This window comes from Anas acuta, chromosome 15, assembly GCF_963932015.1.
Source record: "Anas acuta chromosome 15, bAnaAcu1.1, whole genome shotgun sequence".
Taxonomy (NCBI): Eukaryota; Metazoa; Chordata; class Aves; order Anseriformes; family Anatidae; genus Anas; species Anas acuta.
In genome coordinates this window covers 11,327,886-11,345,370 of record NC_088993.1, presented here as the reverse complement: position 1 = coordinate 11,345,370, position 17,485 = coordinate 11,327,886, and the positions used below count along the sequence as shown (strand labels likewise).

Genomic DNA, 17,485 nt, shown 5'->3' with positions numbered 1-17,485 from the left:
GCCGCTGACGCCGCTCGGTCCCGGGGGCCGGGGCTGTGAGGGGGAAGCCGGCGGGCGAGGGGCTGCGGGGAGCCCGGGCCAGGCGGGGCTGCCCAGGCGGCCCCCGGCTCCCTGCGCCCGGGTCGGGTCGGGGTGGGGCCGGGCAGCTCACGCCGCTTCCCCGCGCCCAGGACAGCGCTGGCATGGGGCAGCGAGCGCCTGCCTCAAAGATCGTGTCACAAAAACGAGGGGGGTTCAAGTTTCAGTAGGGCAGCGTTCACAGTTGATGATGGAACGGGCATGGGGCTATTCTGAGAAGGATCACCAGAAGTTTTTATAGAGGACCATAACACCACTGCAGTTTTATCTATATTATTCGCGGTACCAGACGCTTTTGACGTTGACCACACTTAAAACGTACAGGCAGTGAAGGATTGCCTATTTTTCCATGTGCCACACGCACCGCAGCTGAATCGTCCTCGCCAACTACTCACAGCCAGGCAATGCAAACTGTTGCCTCTGTTGGAAAAGCGGAGAAACAATTTCCTCATGCATCAGCAGAGGCTGCTCTTAGGATTCGAAAACCATTGAGTCAAATTTCGCATTTTTAGAAAGTTTATGTATGAAAAGAAAGACGTTTTACCACAGGGCAAATAACTATTACTATGGAATATGTAACTGGCTTAGTTAGAGTGAAGAAAAACAAGAAATAATGTCATTGAAAAAAAAAATTTCAGTGCAGATGTTAATTGCTTTATGCTACAGACTGAGCTGGAAAGTTGCAGGAGCGCACACCACAGAGATGGTTAACTCACTTGTTTCATGATGTCCAGTTAGTTTGTTAAATCCCTCCAGCAATGCCCTGCTTGAAAATCACCTCAGTCTAAGCTGACTGCACACGCCGTTAACTCACACAAGTGAGAGACGCTGCTCGTATTGCCTACTCAAAGGGAGAGAACAGAGGACGGCATTTAATAAGCAACCAGAAGCTCCAATTTCTGTCTGAATTCTGTCTGGAAAGCAGGTCTCAAGAGACTGTCCTGCTGCCTGGTCAGATGGAAGGGATGTAAGCCATCAGCCTCTGACTCCCTAGCTAGACATCTAACTCCCATTGAAATTGATGGGGTATCACCGATAAATAACTTAGCTGGTCAAATTTTTGGATGCTGCAATGACGAGGACCACGGAAGTATACTGGGAATATCTCCTCTGTCAACACAGCATCTTTCCAGTCCACACAAGTCTGAGAGCTATTGAAACCTTTATGCAATTACATACCACACCTTTTGCTCTACATTTAAGATCATTCAGTCACGTCTGTGTCGCATTTTCTCTCGAATGTCAAGTGAAGCAGTATGAAATATCTTAATAAAATAATTACATAATGCTGGCTTTGCCTTTAAAGACCTGTGACCCTACTGTAGGGCAACAATAGACTATTGCTATTATACAGCTTGATACCACACCCTATCACATGAATTGTGATGGTACCCCATGAAAATACTTAAACACTGTACTTAAACGGGAATTTCAAAATCCTGATCCAGATTTTAAAACCCACCTTCTAATTCAGAGGTGTAAAATCAAGCAAAGATTTTGACTTAGTCCATGACAGTCATAAAGGTATTTATTGTTCCTTTTGAGATTCAAGCAACCTATGGCTTGAAAGTTTTGCTTAATTATAGATGGATTCCGTCATAATCTCTTATTCAGGGACACAGAAAAGTAATACAAACAGCAGCAGGCAATACACATCTGATTTCCAAAGTTCTGTACTGGTGGTAAATTGCTTATGACAACAGAAGTATTGTCCTTTATTACTATACTGTTTCTTTTTGACAGGTGAGGACAGTAAAACAAGAAAGAATCCCGACAGACTCAGAAATGTCAGTTACCACGCAGTGAGGGCAAAAGTGTGGAGGGAGGGTGGACAGACACGGAGAGAAGCAGATCTTATCCATCATCCTTCTTAACATGCACAGTATTTTTCAATAGTGTTTCAGTGCTTTCAAAAACACCCAACCCAAATCACAGTACTCTACCCCACTTCCAGATTCTGAGACCAACACTTGATGGAGGCATTAATTTATGCTGTTTGTGAATGTAGCCAGTGTTTTTACATGTTGATGGCCATATCCATCTTCATTTTGAGTGACTAACATGCAGCAGTACATTATCATAAATAATAAATCATTAATCATGAAAAGGAGAAAGTCTGTCATCTTAATATATTACATGCTAAGGCATAAACAAATTGAATACTTGATAATCTGAGATCTTTAAAAAAAAAACACTCTCGAGGAGTTGTTTTTTTCCCCTATGACCAAGATGAGCATTTTATAGGTACAATGATTATATTTCAGTGTGGTATAAAAGTTGATCAGGGCAGAGTGAGAAGCACAGCAAGTACAGATAACTTACTGTTGCAGCTAAAACTCCCTGGCTCTGGGGCTGTCAGGCAGCCTAGCACCTCTGTAGCCCACAGAATGGATTTTTAATTTTTAATTTAACTTTGACAGTTCTGCTGCCTTCAAAAGGGCTTTATTCTCTTTGGATACAGCATTTGCATGCTAGCTGCTATCTGTCTTTATCTTTGATGCACAGCTGTAATATATAATACTGGAACTTTAATATGAATGCAAAATGCAGTTGGACTCTCAAGTATAGAAGATTTTTGTGTTTAGGATGCAGGTCTGGAATTCAGGAGACCTGACATAGAATTCTGCTAACACACTTCTGTCTACAATACTGGCCAAACCACTAACACAATCTTGCAGAAACTTCTAAATGCATTAGGAGACTGTGACACATTTTTAAAGCATGGCTTAGGCACATAAAAGCCAGCATACAAATATCTTCAGATGGCAGATAAGATTCTTATTTTTTGGACACATTGGTGTGTCCAAAAATTCCATTCATCATTGTCCAGATATTCAGTTGAAATTTTGTCCTAATTATCTAAGCTCAACTTAGCCTGGACCTATAGATCCAGGCTTAGATCTTTTTATATATGACTTGGAAATTCAGGTTTTATTTTAGTGGAAGTTAAGCTTTTAACTACCTAGTGAAATTTTCAAAAGTGATAAACGTTCAATTTTGTTAGTCAGTACCTACATTTTACAGCCTGGCCCCAGGAACTTTTGAGAAAAATATCTTTAATTTCTCTATGCCTCACTTCTTTGTCTGTAAAATGAACCTATTTTTCATTTTTTTCTCTCTGGCCTTTCTCAAATTGTAAACTCTCACCAGGCAGAAATTGTCTATTCCTGTATGTCTGTGCATCACAATGGGACATTGTCTCACCTGATGCTTATTATTTGTATGAGAACATTGCTTAAATAAAGTACTATAACCTAGGTGATATAACACATTCACTTTAAAGAAAATGCTACTTCAGTTACCATTTACAACTCTTAGAAGTTAAAATAAAATACGATAAAAATACATCAGAAGAAGAAAAAAAAAGAAAAAAAAAAAAGAAAAATGTAAACTGTTACTGGGAAAAATCTGATTTCTTTGTCACCAGGAGTCAAGATTATGGAAAAGTTGACAGTAAAATTTAATGCTGGGCTATCCAAAGTAGAAAAGGAAGAATTAACACTCAAAAGACAATTAGAAAACATACAGATAGGAAAAAGTATTTTCTACTAAATTAATTAATTGATTTTTGATAAGTAGTGAGGGTTTCAGAGGTGTTCACTACAATAGTAATTGCCACAAAGTGCTGATTACTTTGAAATGACTTCTTCATTTCAGGGACCAAATGGGGAATGAACTGTTTTGAAACTGTAAAATATGGGCATCTCTCTCTGAATAGTCGTGGTTTAAAAAGTGTAGACAAACAGCTTACGTTGTCTAATCCATTTCACTGAAAGCAGAACAGGAGTCTACACCAAATGTAGACTTTGGTTGTAGCATTTGGTACACTATGGGCAGTGATCTCAAAGATCTAACTGATCAACAAACAAATCTGCCCTTTCAACCTTGCATAATTTGTGTCATTCCTTAAAAATGTGCCACTTTGTCAAAGATGACCAACTTCATTCATATCAAAACTTTAGCAAAACTATAGAACAATGCACCAGCAACAAAGCCTGAAATCAGGAACTTTGTTCAGTGTCCTTCTGAACATGTTTGCAGAAGAAATCAGAGACATGAGCAGAGTCTTTGCTTAATCCTTAGTATCTACTTCAGACTGTATAACGATCTCCTGGCTACTGATTAAAGGTCTGCCACAGAACTGAACTCCGAAACTTTTAAGAATCTCGGTATCCAGCAACTGTTGGTATCAGGAAATTCAGTGAGGGAGGAGAGGTTGTGGCCCAGTTACAGGAAAAGAACCAGGAAACCTAGGTTAGGCTACAGACATTAAAAGTCACACCTAGGGATATTGCAGCGAGAGGATTTTGTTCAACATACTTTAGATGTTCTTAATATTCCCGTCTTATAAAGCTTCTATTGATAAAATATAGATAGAATATTAGAAGAAACCAATCGTTAAGAGACATACTCCCTTATTCTTTCCATATCCTAGACAGTTCTATGAAAATCATAAATGAAAAATGTATTCCCTTTTAACTCAACAGGATTTTTGCCATTGATCTGAATAAATTCAGGTGTTCTCTAGATCATCTAAATGATACATTACCTTTCTGAGAATCATTAATTAGGACAATCTTACTGCTGGCAGAAGGAAAACAGAACCTACTTTAGAGGTAATCACTGCAAATACTACCTTTGTCAGGGAGAATCACTGCAGGAACTTTCAAAGAACATAAGACACTTAAAAGAGATCTTGCTGCCTCTAGAATTCCCTAGAATTTGCTGCTGGTGACTAGAGGCCAGGAGTAGGAGACCTTGCCATGAATGCACACAAGCTGTCTGTCACCCTGTTCTCCAACCTGAGAAACGGTGGGTCAGCTTCTGCAGGACCCGTTATCTCCTGGTACTCTGCAGACATTTAGCCCTAAATGCCAAGCTTAGAAATACATTTGAGAAATGAAATAGGTTACCTGCATGGAGAACAAACATTGAGACCTTCGCCGGCTTTTATTACTCAATAGTCATGAATGCATATCTTCCCGAGGGTGAAAGAATTTTCCCCAATTCCAAGCGCGATACGAAACATAGAATACAGAATTTGGCTAGAAATATGCAGAATACATGTTAATGCATTTTAAAGTCTACGTATAGACATACAGAAAAGAATCAAGTGTTTTTACATGTTCAGAACTGCGTATTTATTGTTCAGGTTTATCTTCAAAGCTCACAGTCTACTTAGATTTGAATTTGCAAGATAAGATGCTACTGTGAAAAGACTAAATATTGCACTTCCTTCTGTAACAAGTGAGAAGCATCTCCTCTGTGCTAGCCCATTAGCACCACCTCCAGCAGGGACTGCAGCTTGCAGTGCGGTAGCTATGGCACACGGTTATTAAACCCCAGTGCAGGCACCACAGTGCTCTGTACAGAGCAGGAGAAATTACCTCCTGCTACATCTCCAAATACTGCCGTATGGATAGTTAGTACAGCCCACACTTGGGCTTGTCTTGGTGGGTTTCTACAGTCAATACACTTATGCTAGCCCCTTCAAATCCATTCAGTCCTACACACTAGGAAGTCCAGTGGTGGGTGAATAGTTTCAGTTTCCCTGTTGCTGACAGGGAAATTGTATCCTTTGACCAGATGGTTCACTGTCATGATGGTATCAGGTGTATTTTTTTTCCATGGTACAGGTACGTAAAGCAGAAATACATGTTTACATCAGTCATTTATGTTACTGCATAGGTGTATTAAATGCAAGCACACACTCACAAACTGGTAAACACAGTTTTGAAGTCACCACACCAGAAATATACACTTGGATTCAGAGCTAGAATTCACAGAATAAAACATAATGTGCCCACCTTGTGACAGGGAAAGAAAGAAAAGAATACGTGAGAGATTAGAAATCCAGGACAAAAGGCAGAACGACTTTCAGTGCCTTTCCATTAGAGAACAGTACTATAGAAGAAGCTAAGTCTTTCATGCCGGTGAGTTAGTTTTTCAATTCTGTCAGAATTAGAGTGATAACCTTGAGTTCTCTCTACAGGGATTTCCTTCTTCCTTTCACCATTTTTGTGCCTGATTCTGTGGCTGACTATTAGAGATGCTATTTTGTCTTGACCCATACAGCATTTGAAATGCCAAAGTACCTGGTGCTATGAGATGATGTTAAGTCACCTCAATAGGCTTCATCTCAAGTTCTAATGAGTGTGACAAAGTACCAATCCATGGAGAGTTTCCAGAGTTTTGGTAGGCAAAAAAAAACACATCATCATCTGTGAAGGTACTTTTGCAAGAAACTACAATGTGCACATATGAAAGAAGATTGACAGAAGAAAATTACAAAATAAAGGGGTTTGCAATTTCAGCTAAGGATTCGGCACCAACTGTGTTTCAGATAAAACACCTGGGGCCAGGTTGCAGATTTGGTAGAGGATCTGGAGATTAGTTTAGCTACACTGGCAATTAGATTTTGAAGTATTTTGGCTTTACCAAAATCAATGGCAGCTCCACTATGGACCTGTGTAGGGTATTTCACCCCCTGCCGTGGTAAGGTTATCTGTGCTAAGCGGTACTTGTGTGCAAGGCAAGTTAACCAGCCCAGCCTTTTTCAGGTTAGAATTGTCAACAACACATTTACTTGTCATTGTACGAATTCTATTTGGCCTGGCTGCAATCGCATTTTCAGAGGGGTAGATGCAAATGAACTTACTTGATTTTAATGCTTGTCACAAAGTTACTTCACCCTTCCTGCCACATGCCTTCAGCTCTCTTTGCTTTCAGCCATATGTTGTTATTTTTTTAATCTTTTAAGACTATTAGATCTTTGGGGAAGCACTTGTCCAGTTTCTGTGTGTTTTATAGCACCCAGATAATTCCCCACTAAGATAAAATACAAATACTCAACATCATAATGTTGCTACCCCACGTATAGTTGCATTATCTAAGACCTTAATTCACTGATAATTTTATATTAATTGCCTCATTCAGTATGTTTCACAGTGTGCCATCAGGAAATGATGCCACAGACTATTTTTTTCTTTGCAGAATGATGTATGCCCATTTAAAAACATATTCCAAAACAGTGGTAATGCAATGTAAAAAATGTCCATACTTTGCATTTAATTGGTTTGCAATATTCTAAGAATTGTGAGATGAATGGCATTGTGGTAATTCATTTGTGAAACAGTTCCAGCTTCAATGTGTTTGTATCTATTAGATGTATTATATAACGCATGTCAAAAATTTGTAGTTGCAAATTACATAATTTCATTTTCAAATGCAATGAAAAATAAAAGTATTGCAAAAATATCCTGGACTATGAAAGAGCACGTTCTAAATCCTTGCTGTGCCTCAGCCAGTCTGAACAAAGGTCTAATGAGTTTGTGAATAGTGTGAAAAAAATCACTGATTGTCTGACTAGTTGACTGTAGGGCAGGAAAAATCCTATTCGTCTAGGTTTGATTGAAACTTGAGTCAACTGTCAGTGCCCACACAAGCCGGAAAAATAGGATTAAAGGGCAAAGAGATATTAACAGTAGACATGTTGTACATCTGCTTTGACAGATGATTTTCACACTTCACAGGTTTAACTAAAGATCACTTTCATAGCAGCTCATACAAAGCTAAACCCTTTCTAAATGAAATGATTAAAAACAACTGAAGATTAAAGCATCAAAGTCTAAGCTCTCATAAAACTTATCTGAAACATTAATAGTAATGATGAACAAAGATAAATTAGAGCACTTACCTACAAAAGTTTTAATTAATGAGACGTCTATACATCAAAACCCAATCAATCTGTTTGTACAATGTTAAGAGCCTTTGAAATTGATTTATTTCACTAACACTGTGAATTATCAAGTACATATCAAACTCTTTTTTATCTGTGATTTTGGAAGGATAACATGGTTTCATAGGTTGTTAAAATTTAAAAGAGAAGACTGAAAGAATCACCTTCTTTCTGCTTGTGAAATGACAGCAATCAGACATCTTCCAAAAATTATGCTTGAAGTTACCCAACACAAGTGGGCTTTATATGATACTGTTTTACTCTGGATCAATGGCAAATAATTCAATACATAGCCACTGAGCTACTGCAGTCAAATGAGCCAAAGAATTTATTTTCTGCTGTTTGATCTGATAAAGGGCTTAGAGTCAGAGTTGTTCAAGGAAATGCTACAAATCCAAAAGCATGATCCCAGGTTGTGTGCCAAAGACCACACTCAGTCAGAGCAGTGGTAAAGGAGTACGTAGCTGCGTGAGCTGGGAAGTCAAAGGCAGCCAGGCACAGTAGTGTGCCACGAGTTACAGATGTGCCTAGTCGGATGTGCCATCACCATGCTGTGAAGAGATGAGTGAAATTCTTAAAACCAGGAGGAGATTTTGGAATCTTTTCCCTGATAGATGAAGAAATAGTAAGGATTTATTTTTCTGCAAGAAAAACATTTTAACATTTTCAGAAGTGCCACAAAAACTAGGCTGCAACGGTGATTAATAATTTGCACCCCCATTTACTTTTTAGTGTTGTTCAGTTGTACTTACATAAAATATTATTTATGAATGAAAGACACTAAAGGGAAGATTCATAAAATAAAGGGAAAATAAAAGAGAATATACTTAAAATCTTTTCTAACTTACTTGTCACAGTGCTACAGTTCAGAGCTGTGGTCTATAACACGCTGTTTTGGGCTCAATCACCAAGTCACCAGCCTGTTCCTTCATTTTTCAAGCCAAAAGATAGCGTTAATGCATCAGCAATTAAATTAATTTCTGGGAAAACTAAACATCTTAGCTCTTGATGATTAAAGCACTCTTTCTAGAGATTGTATTATTTCTTCATAGTCAGAAAGACACTTCAAGTGAGGGGTAACAGTTTTTTCTTTTTGTCCTACACAGATTTGGTACAAGCTCTTGATCCTTATGATCAACAAAGACAAAATAAAACAGAAGGAGAACAAATGCAAGGTACTGCTTCAGAGCAAGGCAGTGAGAGGGAGGTTCATTACTATGTCGGATTTTCTCCAGTTTCCCTACAACTGCAGTAAGGCCAAGATTTGTGTATCACTGCTGACTGCAGCACTGGGATTCTGGAATGAATAGCTTGATCTTTATAGTAAGCATATATAAATGGGATTTTGAAATAAAAAAGGATGCCTGAGTAGCAACCAGAGGGCTTTGGATTACAACAAGGAGAACCACGTGAAAAAACATCTGTCATCTTTAAGAACTCTTATGCAGAACATAGCTCTTTGTGGCTGCTAAGGAGGGTGAGTAAAATTTATACAATATTCAGTGACACAAAAGAAGAAATGTCATGGTTCAGCCTTGACAGGTTTCATCATTCTGCAGGTTTTCCTTTCCTTTTTCCTTTCCTTTCCTTTCCGATCCAAAACCATGAGTACTGCCAAATGTGACACTCAAGTCCTGAGGAACCATGTAAAACTTTGAGGCTCGTTTACCTCTCAACCACACTCACCCAGCAAACACTCACCTGAGTCTGAGCCCCCGCGTCAGCATGCTGCAAGACAATGCTGCTGAGGCTAAGGCCAACTCAACAATCCTTTTCCTAAACTGAAATCATAGCTTAGATCATTCAGTGAGATACATCGTTCTATCATGTGGTTGATTTACTCATTGTTATTCATCCAGAAGTACTCCAGCCTTCTAAAAATAACTCTATATTGTATACATTTCTCAACAGACATTGAATGAGCTTAAACACACCAAGAAAACATCTAAGAAAAGCAGAGTAGCTCCAAACTCAATTAGGCAAGAGGAACAGTCCCTAATTTATCTGAAGGTAGTCTGGAGTACCTGGAAGCATTTGTTGAGAGAGGTTTAAAAATTCAAGTGGTATTTAAAAATCACACGAGAAAATTATTTTGGAATTATGTTCCACAGGATACAAGCTGCTATATCCTAGGTGCATTACTGAACTGTCAGAAAGCACTGACTGTACTGCAGCGTCAGTCCCTAATTAATCCATTGAGTACCATTAATCCAAATGCCAGTAGTAAGCTACTACTTGAATAACAAATGCTTGTTCTTATTGATGGGATGTAACATATCAAATCTTCCATATGGATGCTGTATCTTATGGAAATTATTGCTGCACTTACAAAGGTTATGCCGTGATGGTGGTGGGTTTTTTGGTTGGTTGGTTGGTTTGGTTTGGCTTTTTTTGGGTAAACATTCCCACTTGTAACTCCTGTTGTTTGAAACATTTATAGAAAGCAAATGCAAGGGACACCAACATGGCTAAAACAAATTCAACTCAACATTCAAAGTCACAAAACAAATCTGTTTTAAATCTACTCAACTACATGAGGTTTATGAAACATCAAATTTCTTTCTAGTGAAGTCACTGCATTTCATTGTTTAAATCTCAAGTTCTAATTATTTCCCTTATTAAAATGTATTTCAGTAATCTAACCAGTTGGAGCACATTCCTTGTTAAAGTTATATCAATAACCTTATCTCCGTGTGCTACGTTTGAATAATCAGTAAGCATATTAAGACATTATTCTATGTGGTATCTGTAATATATTAAGCAGATAAATGAAAGAGGCAAAGGTTTTAGCCTTGTGGATGGAGCCTCAAAGAAGCAGTTACAGTATAACTACGTTGTCTCAACCAGATGGGGCTAAAGACAAAAAAGCCCACAAAGTATTCCAAACATTAATTCTCAAAGCTATTGCTGTAGGGTTAAAGTACCTGCAGAAAATTGTTTCCTAAACCAGGAGTAAAGGGCCACAAACAAACAACATATATCAATGAGTCCTTGTTTTGATGCAGAAATACATTTTATCCTACAATTTCAATAAAAACTATTCCCTTAAGAACCTCACTTTAAGAGGGAGATTCAAGATGTCTGCTTCCAAAAGCCGGTTATAAATGTGAAGAAAATTAAATGTATGAAAAGTAAGCTAGCAGAACAAGGAACGTATGACATTTATGGGAGACCAGATCCTTTTATCATTTAAACTTGTGTCAGGATAAGAAATTCTACTGTCAGGATCATTACATCACTTCTAAAGATGCCCAAATTGAAACTAAATATACCACAGTAAATTTCAGTATAAAAATACACCCTCTCTTTGCCTAGAAAACTATTGTAGTTACACATGATTTGCAGGATTTTGTAGTTGGATGAATTTAACTGTAGGTAGTAACTTTTGATTTAAGAAAGGATCTCACTTTAATCTTCAGTAAGCGTAGCTCCATTGATTTCATTTTCAGTAATGAGTTCACTAACTTTCTTCTGTAAAATCAATGAACGTTTTTATTCAGGTTGGTTGGTCTGTAGAGCTAAATAATCAGTTTTGTACACCCCTTCAAATAAAATCAGTCCTCTCTAGTCAACAAGAGGATGATTGAGGCTTTAAGCATACAGGCGAGCTTACTACAGGAGCCATGGAATTTGTTCCCAGTAATAGTTGTAGAGTCTGCTCATGCACTTATAATACTTGATGGTTGTTCATCTATTCTGCTGTCAGCGGCTGAAGCCAAATGTAAATCAAATGTTTTCCCACTATGTAAAACTTTAAGTACATATTAGTAATCTGATTACTAATTAGGTTAGTAATCCATCCACTTAATGGCGCTGGGACAGACTATTAGTGTGTATAGGTACAAAGAAATTTTTTTTTTTTAATTGTTTACAGAAATCAAATTCTTCATTCACCAACCACAGCAACTGATCACTGCTGATGTCCAACGGTCAGTGAGGATCCTGGTTCTGACTCAGGCTCTGTACCAAACTGATACCATGTTCCTGCAGCTCTGACTCAGATCCTAGGAAGGCTGTTCAACAGTAGTGGTTCCACAGTTTGCTTTGACAACTTTTGAAAATGTTTATGTTTTTATGTATTCAATAAAAGTATTTTTGAAAATACCTGAATAGAGACAGACAAAGGAGAATGTGTACAAAAACTCCCCTTGACGGTGCCTTTCTCTCTAAGAGTGAAAAATGTGTGCAATTGTAATTCCACATGGAGCTATAGAAAGCTAATGTCTGAGTCACATAACACTTTATTTTACAAGTACCCACAGTGTGACGAGAACCCCAATGAGTGAACAGACAGAATAACTGGGGCTGAACTATCTCTCATACAAGTGCATCAGAAAGCAGTAAAGTACATGTAAACCTCCTTTTGAATGGCCAAATGATAGGAATTCATAGAAGGCCAGCAAATTATTCAGCTACCTAGAGAACTGCTCTTAATGCAGTGAGGCACGTTCTGTCCCAAAGGAGAACTGGGAGATGACTCATCTACGTTTCTCTGTCATGACTCTTCATTCTCTAACTGCAGGAAACACAATAAAAACTATGACGTCCGGATTACTGACCTCACAAAAAGGAACATCCGTGTATTAACAACAACAAAAAAAAGTTGCCAAGTTCTATTAAGGTTAAGTGTGTTGAAAAGAGGGACTGCACATCCCTCATCCAAACCAATTTTCTTGCTCTTTGGACTGTACTGGATGGCCTGTTATACATGCCCTCTCCAGTTGTTGCATGACAAAACAATATCTGATCCTGATAAAACAGTGTATTCCTTCCATAAAAAAAGCAAAGCAACAAAATTACATGGAATGACTCAAGGAAATTCTTGTCTAGCTTTTGTTTGGCCTAACCCTCCCATTTTTAAGCTAAATTCCCACCACAAGAATTTATTCATTCATATTCATAGTATATTGTGCTGATATACACCAGGATTTACCGATTTACGGATCTTACTTTCCATTTCTAAATATGCCTCTGACATACCCGCCTAGCATTTAAAAGGTGCTTTTTCACTGTACACATATTAGCATATTATGAAAGAAATAATTAGCATATCAAATGCTGGAGATCAATTAGCTGCCAAAACACCAGTCTAGACACAAGCTCCTGACACTTGTAATAAAATCAAAGCCAAGCTGGCCAAATGCTGCTGCTAACTCAGTATGGCTTCTCAGAGCAGAAGCAGTAAATGTTCATTCATTACCCTCTGCACCAGCAGAGCAGAAGCTGATTATCATCTGCTTCCATTTGCTGCTATTGTTGAGCCAAATCCTAACTGAGTTCACAGATTCAGCAACTATTATTTTACTGTCTATGTTGACTGTGTGTTTTTATTCCTCAACCGCCCCTCGGTTCCAGTAACTCCCGCACTTACTCTTGAGCTCCCTTCGGCTCAGCACAGGCGCTGTCTGCTCCTCCAGACCTCCCTGTGCTGGAAAAGAAAGCTCCTGCAGAGAGCAAGGGATGCACTCCTGGTGCGCAATACAGTTCTGCTGCAAAAGTTCTGCTGTGTCAAGACTCTTTGAGGTTTTGAAGGAGTCTGAAGAGGATTTAACTCATGATGATGAAACAGGGCCAGAACACTGCACTGCACAAAGCAGAGAGCAAATACATTTGCCCTCAAAAGAAATATAAGAAATTGTGAGAGCTGCAATGCCTTGGTGAGCTGAGAATGAACAGCCAGAGGCAATACAAGTCCAGAGAGCAGCAGAAGCAGCAAAACAGCAGCTAAGCACCTCATTCTGCAGTCTAAGTATGACCCATTTCTCAAGAGATTTCCCTATACCTAAGAAAGAGAGAAGAAAGGTTTTTTTTTCTTAATTGAAGAAAATGTAATCGAATGTCGGCTCTAAATTCACCATATAGTTTTATATCAAACGCATTCTGACAGCCAGGATTCTTCATTCATCACCAAAGCTTTGCCTTCTCTGAGAAACTTCACCTTTAATCACACTTCCAGTGAAAGAGATGGCTCAAATACCCATTGACTTCTGTGGGACAATAATCAGGCCATTATCACATTTCTATCTGCAGATAGAAATACTGAGTCCTATTATATGCTCATTTATTCAGGAAATGAAGGCGACTGTCTGTGACTGGAATTTCATCCATGGGTTAAAGCAGAGACAATTCAGGAAGAAACTGCAGTCAATAAATTCATTCACATTAAAAAGGGAAAAGCATTCAAAAGCTAAAACTTGTTACGACTTGGTTACTTAATGACCCCCACAAAATATTCTCCAACACACAGCATATTTCTCTTATCTCTTCTCACTTCATCCAAAGAATAAAGAGGAGTTCACCCCAGAAACTTATCACTGGCTTAATATGCACTGTTTTGAACCGCATCTCAGCAGGATGCTGACAGACAATAAATACTAGTTAACAGTCCTCAGCTGGATCTCCTTTCTGAAAAGATCAGTCATACGCATTTACTACTCTGAGAAAATAATTCAATTTTAACTCTTTCTTAAAATGTTCAATGCCCGCATTTCTATTTTTAAACGCTACAAACCTAGCATACAACCTTAGTGACCGTCACATATGCATACTTAGTATTAGGTACTGACAGCATAACTCTGAAATCCAAGGATGAGCAACTTCCACTGCTGGGCAACTCTCAGATCTACATATATGCAAAGAAAGCGCCCTGCATGGGTTGTCCGAGAAAACCCAGGGCTAATATAATCTTTGCTCCCAAGACTTCACTTTGTGGTTTTCTGACCACTTACCACTGTTACTAGTGGGGATTTAATGTAATAATTGTAATTTAGATATGCTAAGTGCACAAACACTACCCTAGTAAGAAAACACATGAATATATTTATAATCTAGACATTTTGAACAAACTCAGACATTACTTGTTAAGAACAGAGAAACTCCTAATCATTTGCACTAAAAGCTCATACAGACTACTACAAATTGCTAAGAATTCCCTGAATATTCATTTCATTTGTTTGTGTTTAATTTGCAGCATATGATGCTTTATGCTAGTAATTATAAAAAATCAACAGTTATGAACACAAAGTCCTTCACAGCCTAGCACAGAGCACAGTACAATGTAACAAAGTAATCCATTTAAAAGCAAAAAAAATACTGGCATCATTTCAGAAACGTAAAGCTCTCAGTGCAGCTGGAAGAAGCATTTATTATTTACACTCTAGAGGGCTTTTCATTCACATCTACCAACATGTTTACCATTTGGAATGAAGATGAACTGGCAAGGCAACAGCCATAGCTGTTTTTTGTTTTTTTTTCCTCCAATGAATTTCAAATTCAGCAGTATTCAAGCTAGCCGTTTGCAATCGTCCTCTCAAGTGCCCGACTGGCAGAGATGCGAGAGGCTTGTTAAGGTCTGCTTGGATCAGGCTGGTAGGTGCTATGTCACACTCTCATTTCTGGTTTGGGATTTGGATGGGTACCTGAGGTTAAATGCTGCCGATACATTTAAGCTTGCCGAGGCAGGTTGGTGTCATGAATGCATTCTACGCCAACAAAGCCACCATAAAGCATTTCACATCGCTCTGTTTAACTGCTGCTCCAACAGAACAGAGCGTGTTTTTTTCACATAAAAGCCTGCCTGGGGTGTTTGCCTCTGCACGCTTTGCAAATGAATTTTCAGAGCAAACGCAGGTTCCCCTGTGACCCTTCAGACAGCCCTGGAATACACTAAACTGTATAAAGAAGTCTGTATTATTTGGGCCAATATTTTGCACCTCGGTCTCAAACTCCAACCAAAGCAGTCTTGCCACAGTTGCCTTCCAACCAGTCATGAACCTCCATTTCCCATGCAATTCACTTCTGACATTAAGGGTTTCCAGCCACAGAATTTCTCCTCTGTGGACAGATCAGCTTACCCAGGCCGAGCAGCTCTACTGTCCAGTTTGCTGAGGGGGCTGGTATCGGGCTACACTGAAGGCATCTGTCAGGAATAATTAAGAGTTGGTGGGGTTTTCATTTAAGAAATGGGTGCTTATTTTGATATGTGCATTTCAGGAATAGTCTGGAGATCAGAAAACTCCTCCAAGCACTACAAGGCCCAGATTCAATTTTGTCATTAACCTGACAGGCTGCAAAGTGCACCTCCCATGGCCCAGTGAAAGCTTTGGCTGTCGTGAGGAGCAGGTGCCTCCGCCTTGCCTGCACAGCACCCGCTCTACTGCATAAAAATGGTTTAAGGACATGCAGATGAAAGTGAAAAAACAAACATAATGATATTATTCATAAATTATGGAATAGAAATCTAAAACTATTTTAGCATTGCCTAATTATTGATACAGTCAAACTATGCAGTTTACATTTAATATCAGGTGGAGAAACAAAACAAATATCCGAGAACTAATACTTTGTCAGAGCCAATACACAGACCCAGCTCCAGCTAACACTATATAATGAAAGTCCTAACAATAAATGAATAGATGTTAATTAAGAGATCCTACTAATGGTATAGAAGCTTCTAACTTGACAGCAGGCTGCCAGGAAAAGGTAAAGGATATACAAGTCATGCAAAGTGGGTATGAGAAAGTGTTTGCTTACCTATTATTACTGAATAAATTAAAGGTAACTGCCCTGTCATGTTCTAGTTCTGACATACTTCGGGAATCAAAAAATCAGCCTGCGTGCAAGGGAGGAAAAAAAAAAACACATAATAGGGTATAGTTTCCCTGAATCTGATTTACAAAACCCCAGAGCATCTCTCAAAAAAGTCAGAGCCTGTACTTTACAGATACCTATGCTCCTGGCAAAATACCAAATTATACTTAGCTGGAAAACAAAATCTACACTGTGCATCAGGGACTAACTTAGAGATGTAACTTAGGGAAGAAAAAAAAAAAAGAGGAAGGATGGGTTATAAAGAAAGAACACTGTGTTTGGCTTCATTAATGTTCAGAAACAATTCTTCCCCTCACATGAACAATGGATGAAAAAGAATTTGCCTCCAATTATAATATGCTATCCGAAGGTGGCTGTAGCTCTCATTGTCTATCTAAAAGGGCTCAAGGTGCAGGAAAAGGGACCTTTTTCCACAGCTGCTATTCCCACACTGATGCAGGTAAACAGGAAACAGCCCAGAGGAAATGAGCTCGTGGGCCTTGATCTCATCACCATCAGGCCAGCGCCAGCAGACAAGCTACATTAAAGCACTAACCTGTAACACGCAGTAGGCCCAGGGCAGACGGTTTGCTCTGCAGCTGGGAGAGCCAAGTCATCCCGAGCCTGCTTCTGGCTCAGCAAACCCACGTGCAGCCCCCTCCTACAAGCCAAGCAGGTACCTGCAATGGTCTCCTCTGGTGCACCGATCTTACTCCCCTCTGCCAGCAGGGACTTCCCTCCCTCCCTACATAAACACGCTACGTTTATGTATATACAAACACAGCGTTTCTTGCACCGGACCAGAGAAGCTAGCCTAAAGAGACGTGATGCACTTCAGATTAAAATGATTTAGTCTAGTTAATTGAGTAAGGAGTCTCAGAGTGGCTCTTTTCATAGTTCACACTCTACAGATGTAAGTTCACAGCACTAAGACCACGGCTTTACGTACTTACTCCAACCTAACAGACCTGAATCGTTGTTCTCAGCCTGCCCTCACCACAAATGCACCATCTGCCCCCAGACACTGCACAGTCACCGCCTGCAAGGGATGCAGCAGAAATGTACTGCTACCGATGGGAA

At 39.2% G+C, this 17,485-nt stretch overlaps 1 long non-coding RNA gene across 1 annotated transcript in view; it reads right to left on the bottom strand.

Moving 5' to 3' along the window:
- Positions 1 to 97: 97 nt before the first annotated feature.
- LOC137864711 (uncharacterized) overlaps positions 98 to 17,485 on the bottom strand; it is an 85,265-nt gene continuing 67,877 nt past the window's right edge. The window contains exons 7-8 of the long non-coding RNA XR_011101600.1: positions 795 to 919; positions 98 to 498 (exon numbers count right to left, since the gene is read on the bottom strand). This is a non-coding gene — a long non-coding RNA (uncharacterized lncRNA). The remainder of the gene's footprint in view (positions 499 to 794; positions 920 to 17,485) is intronic.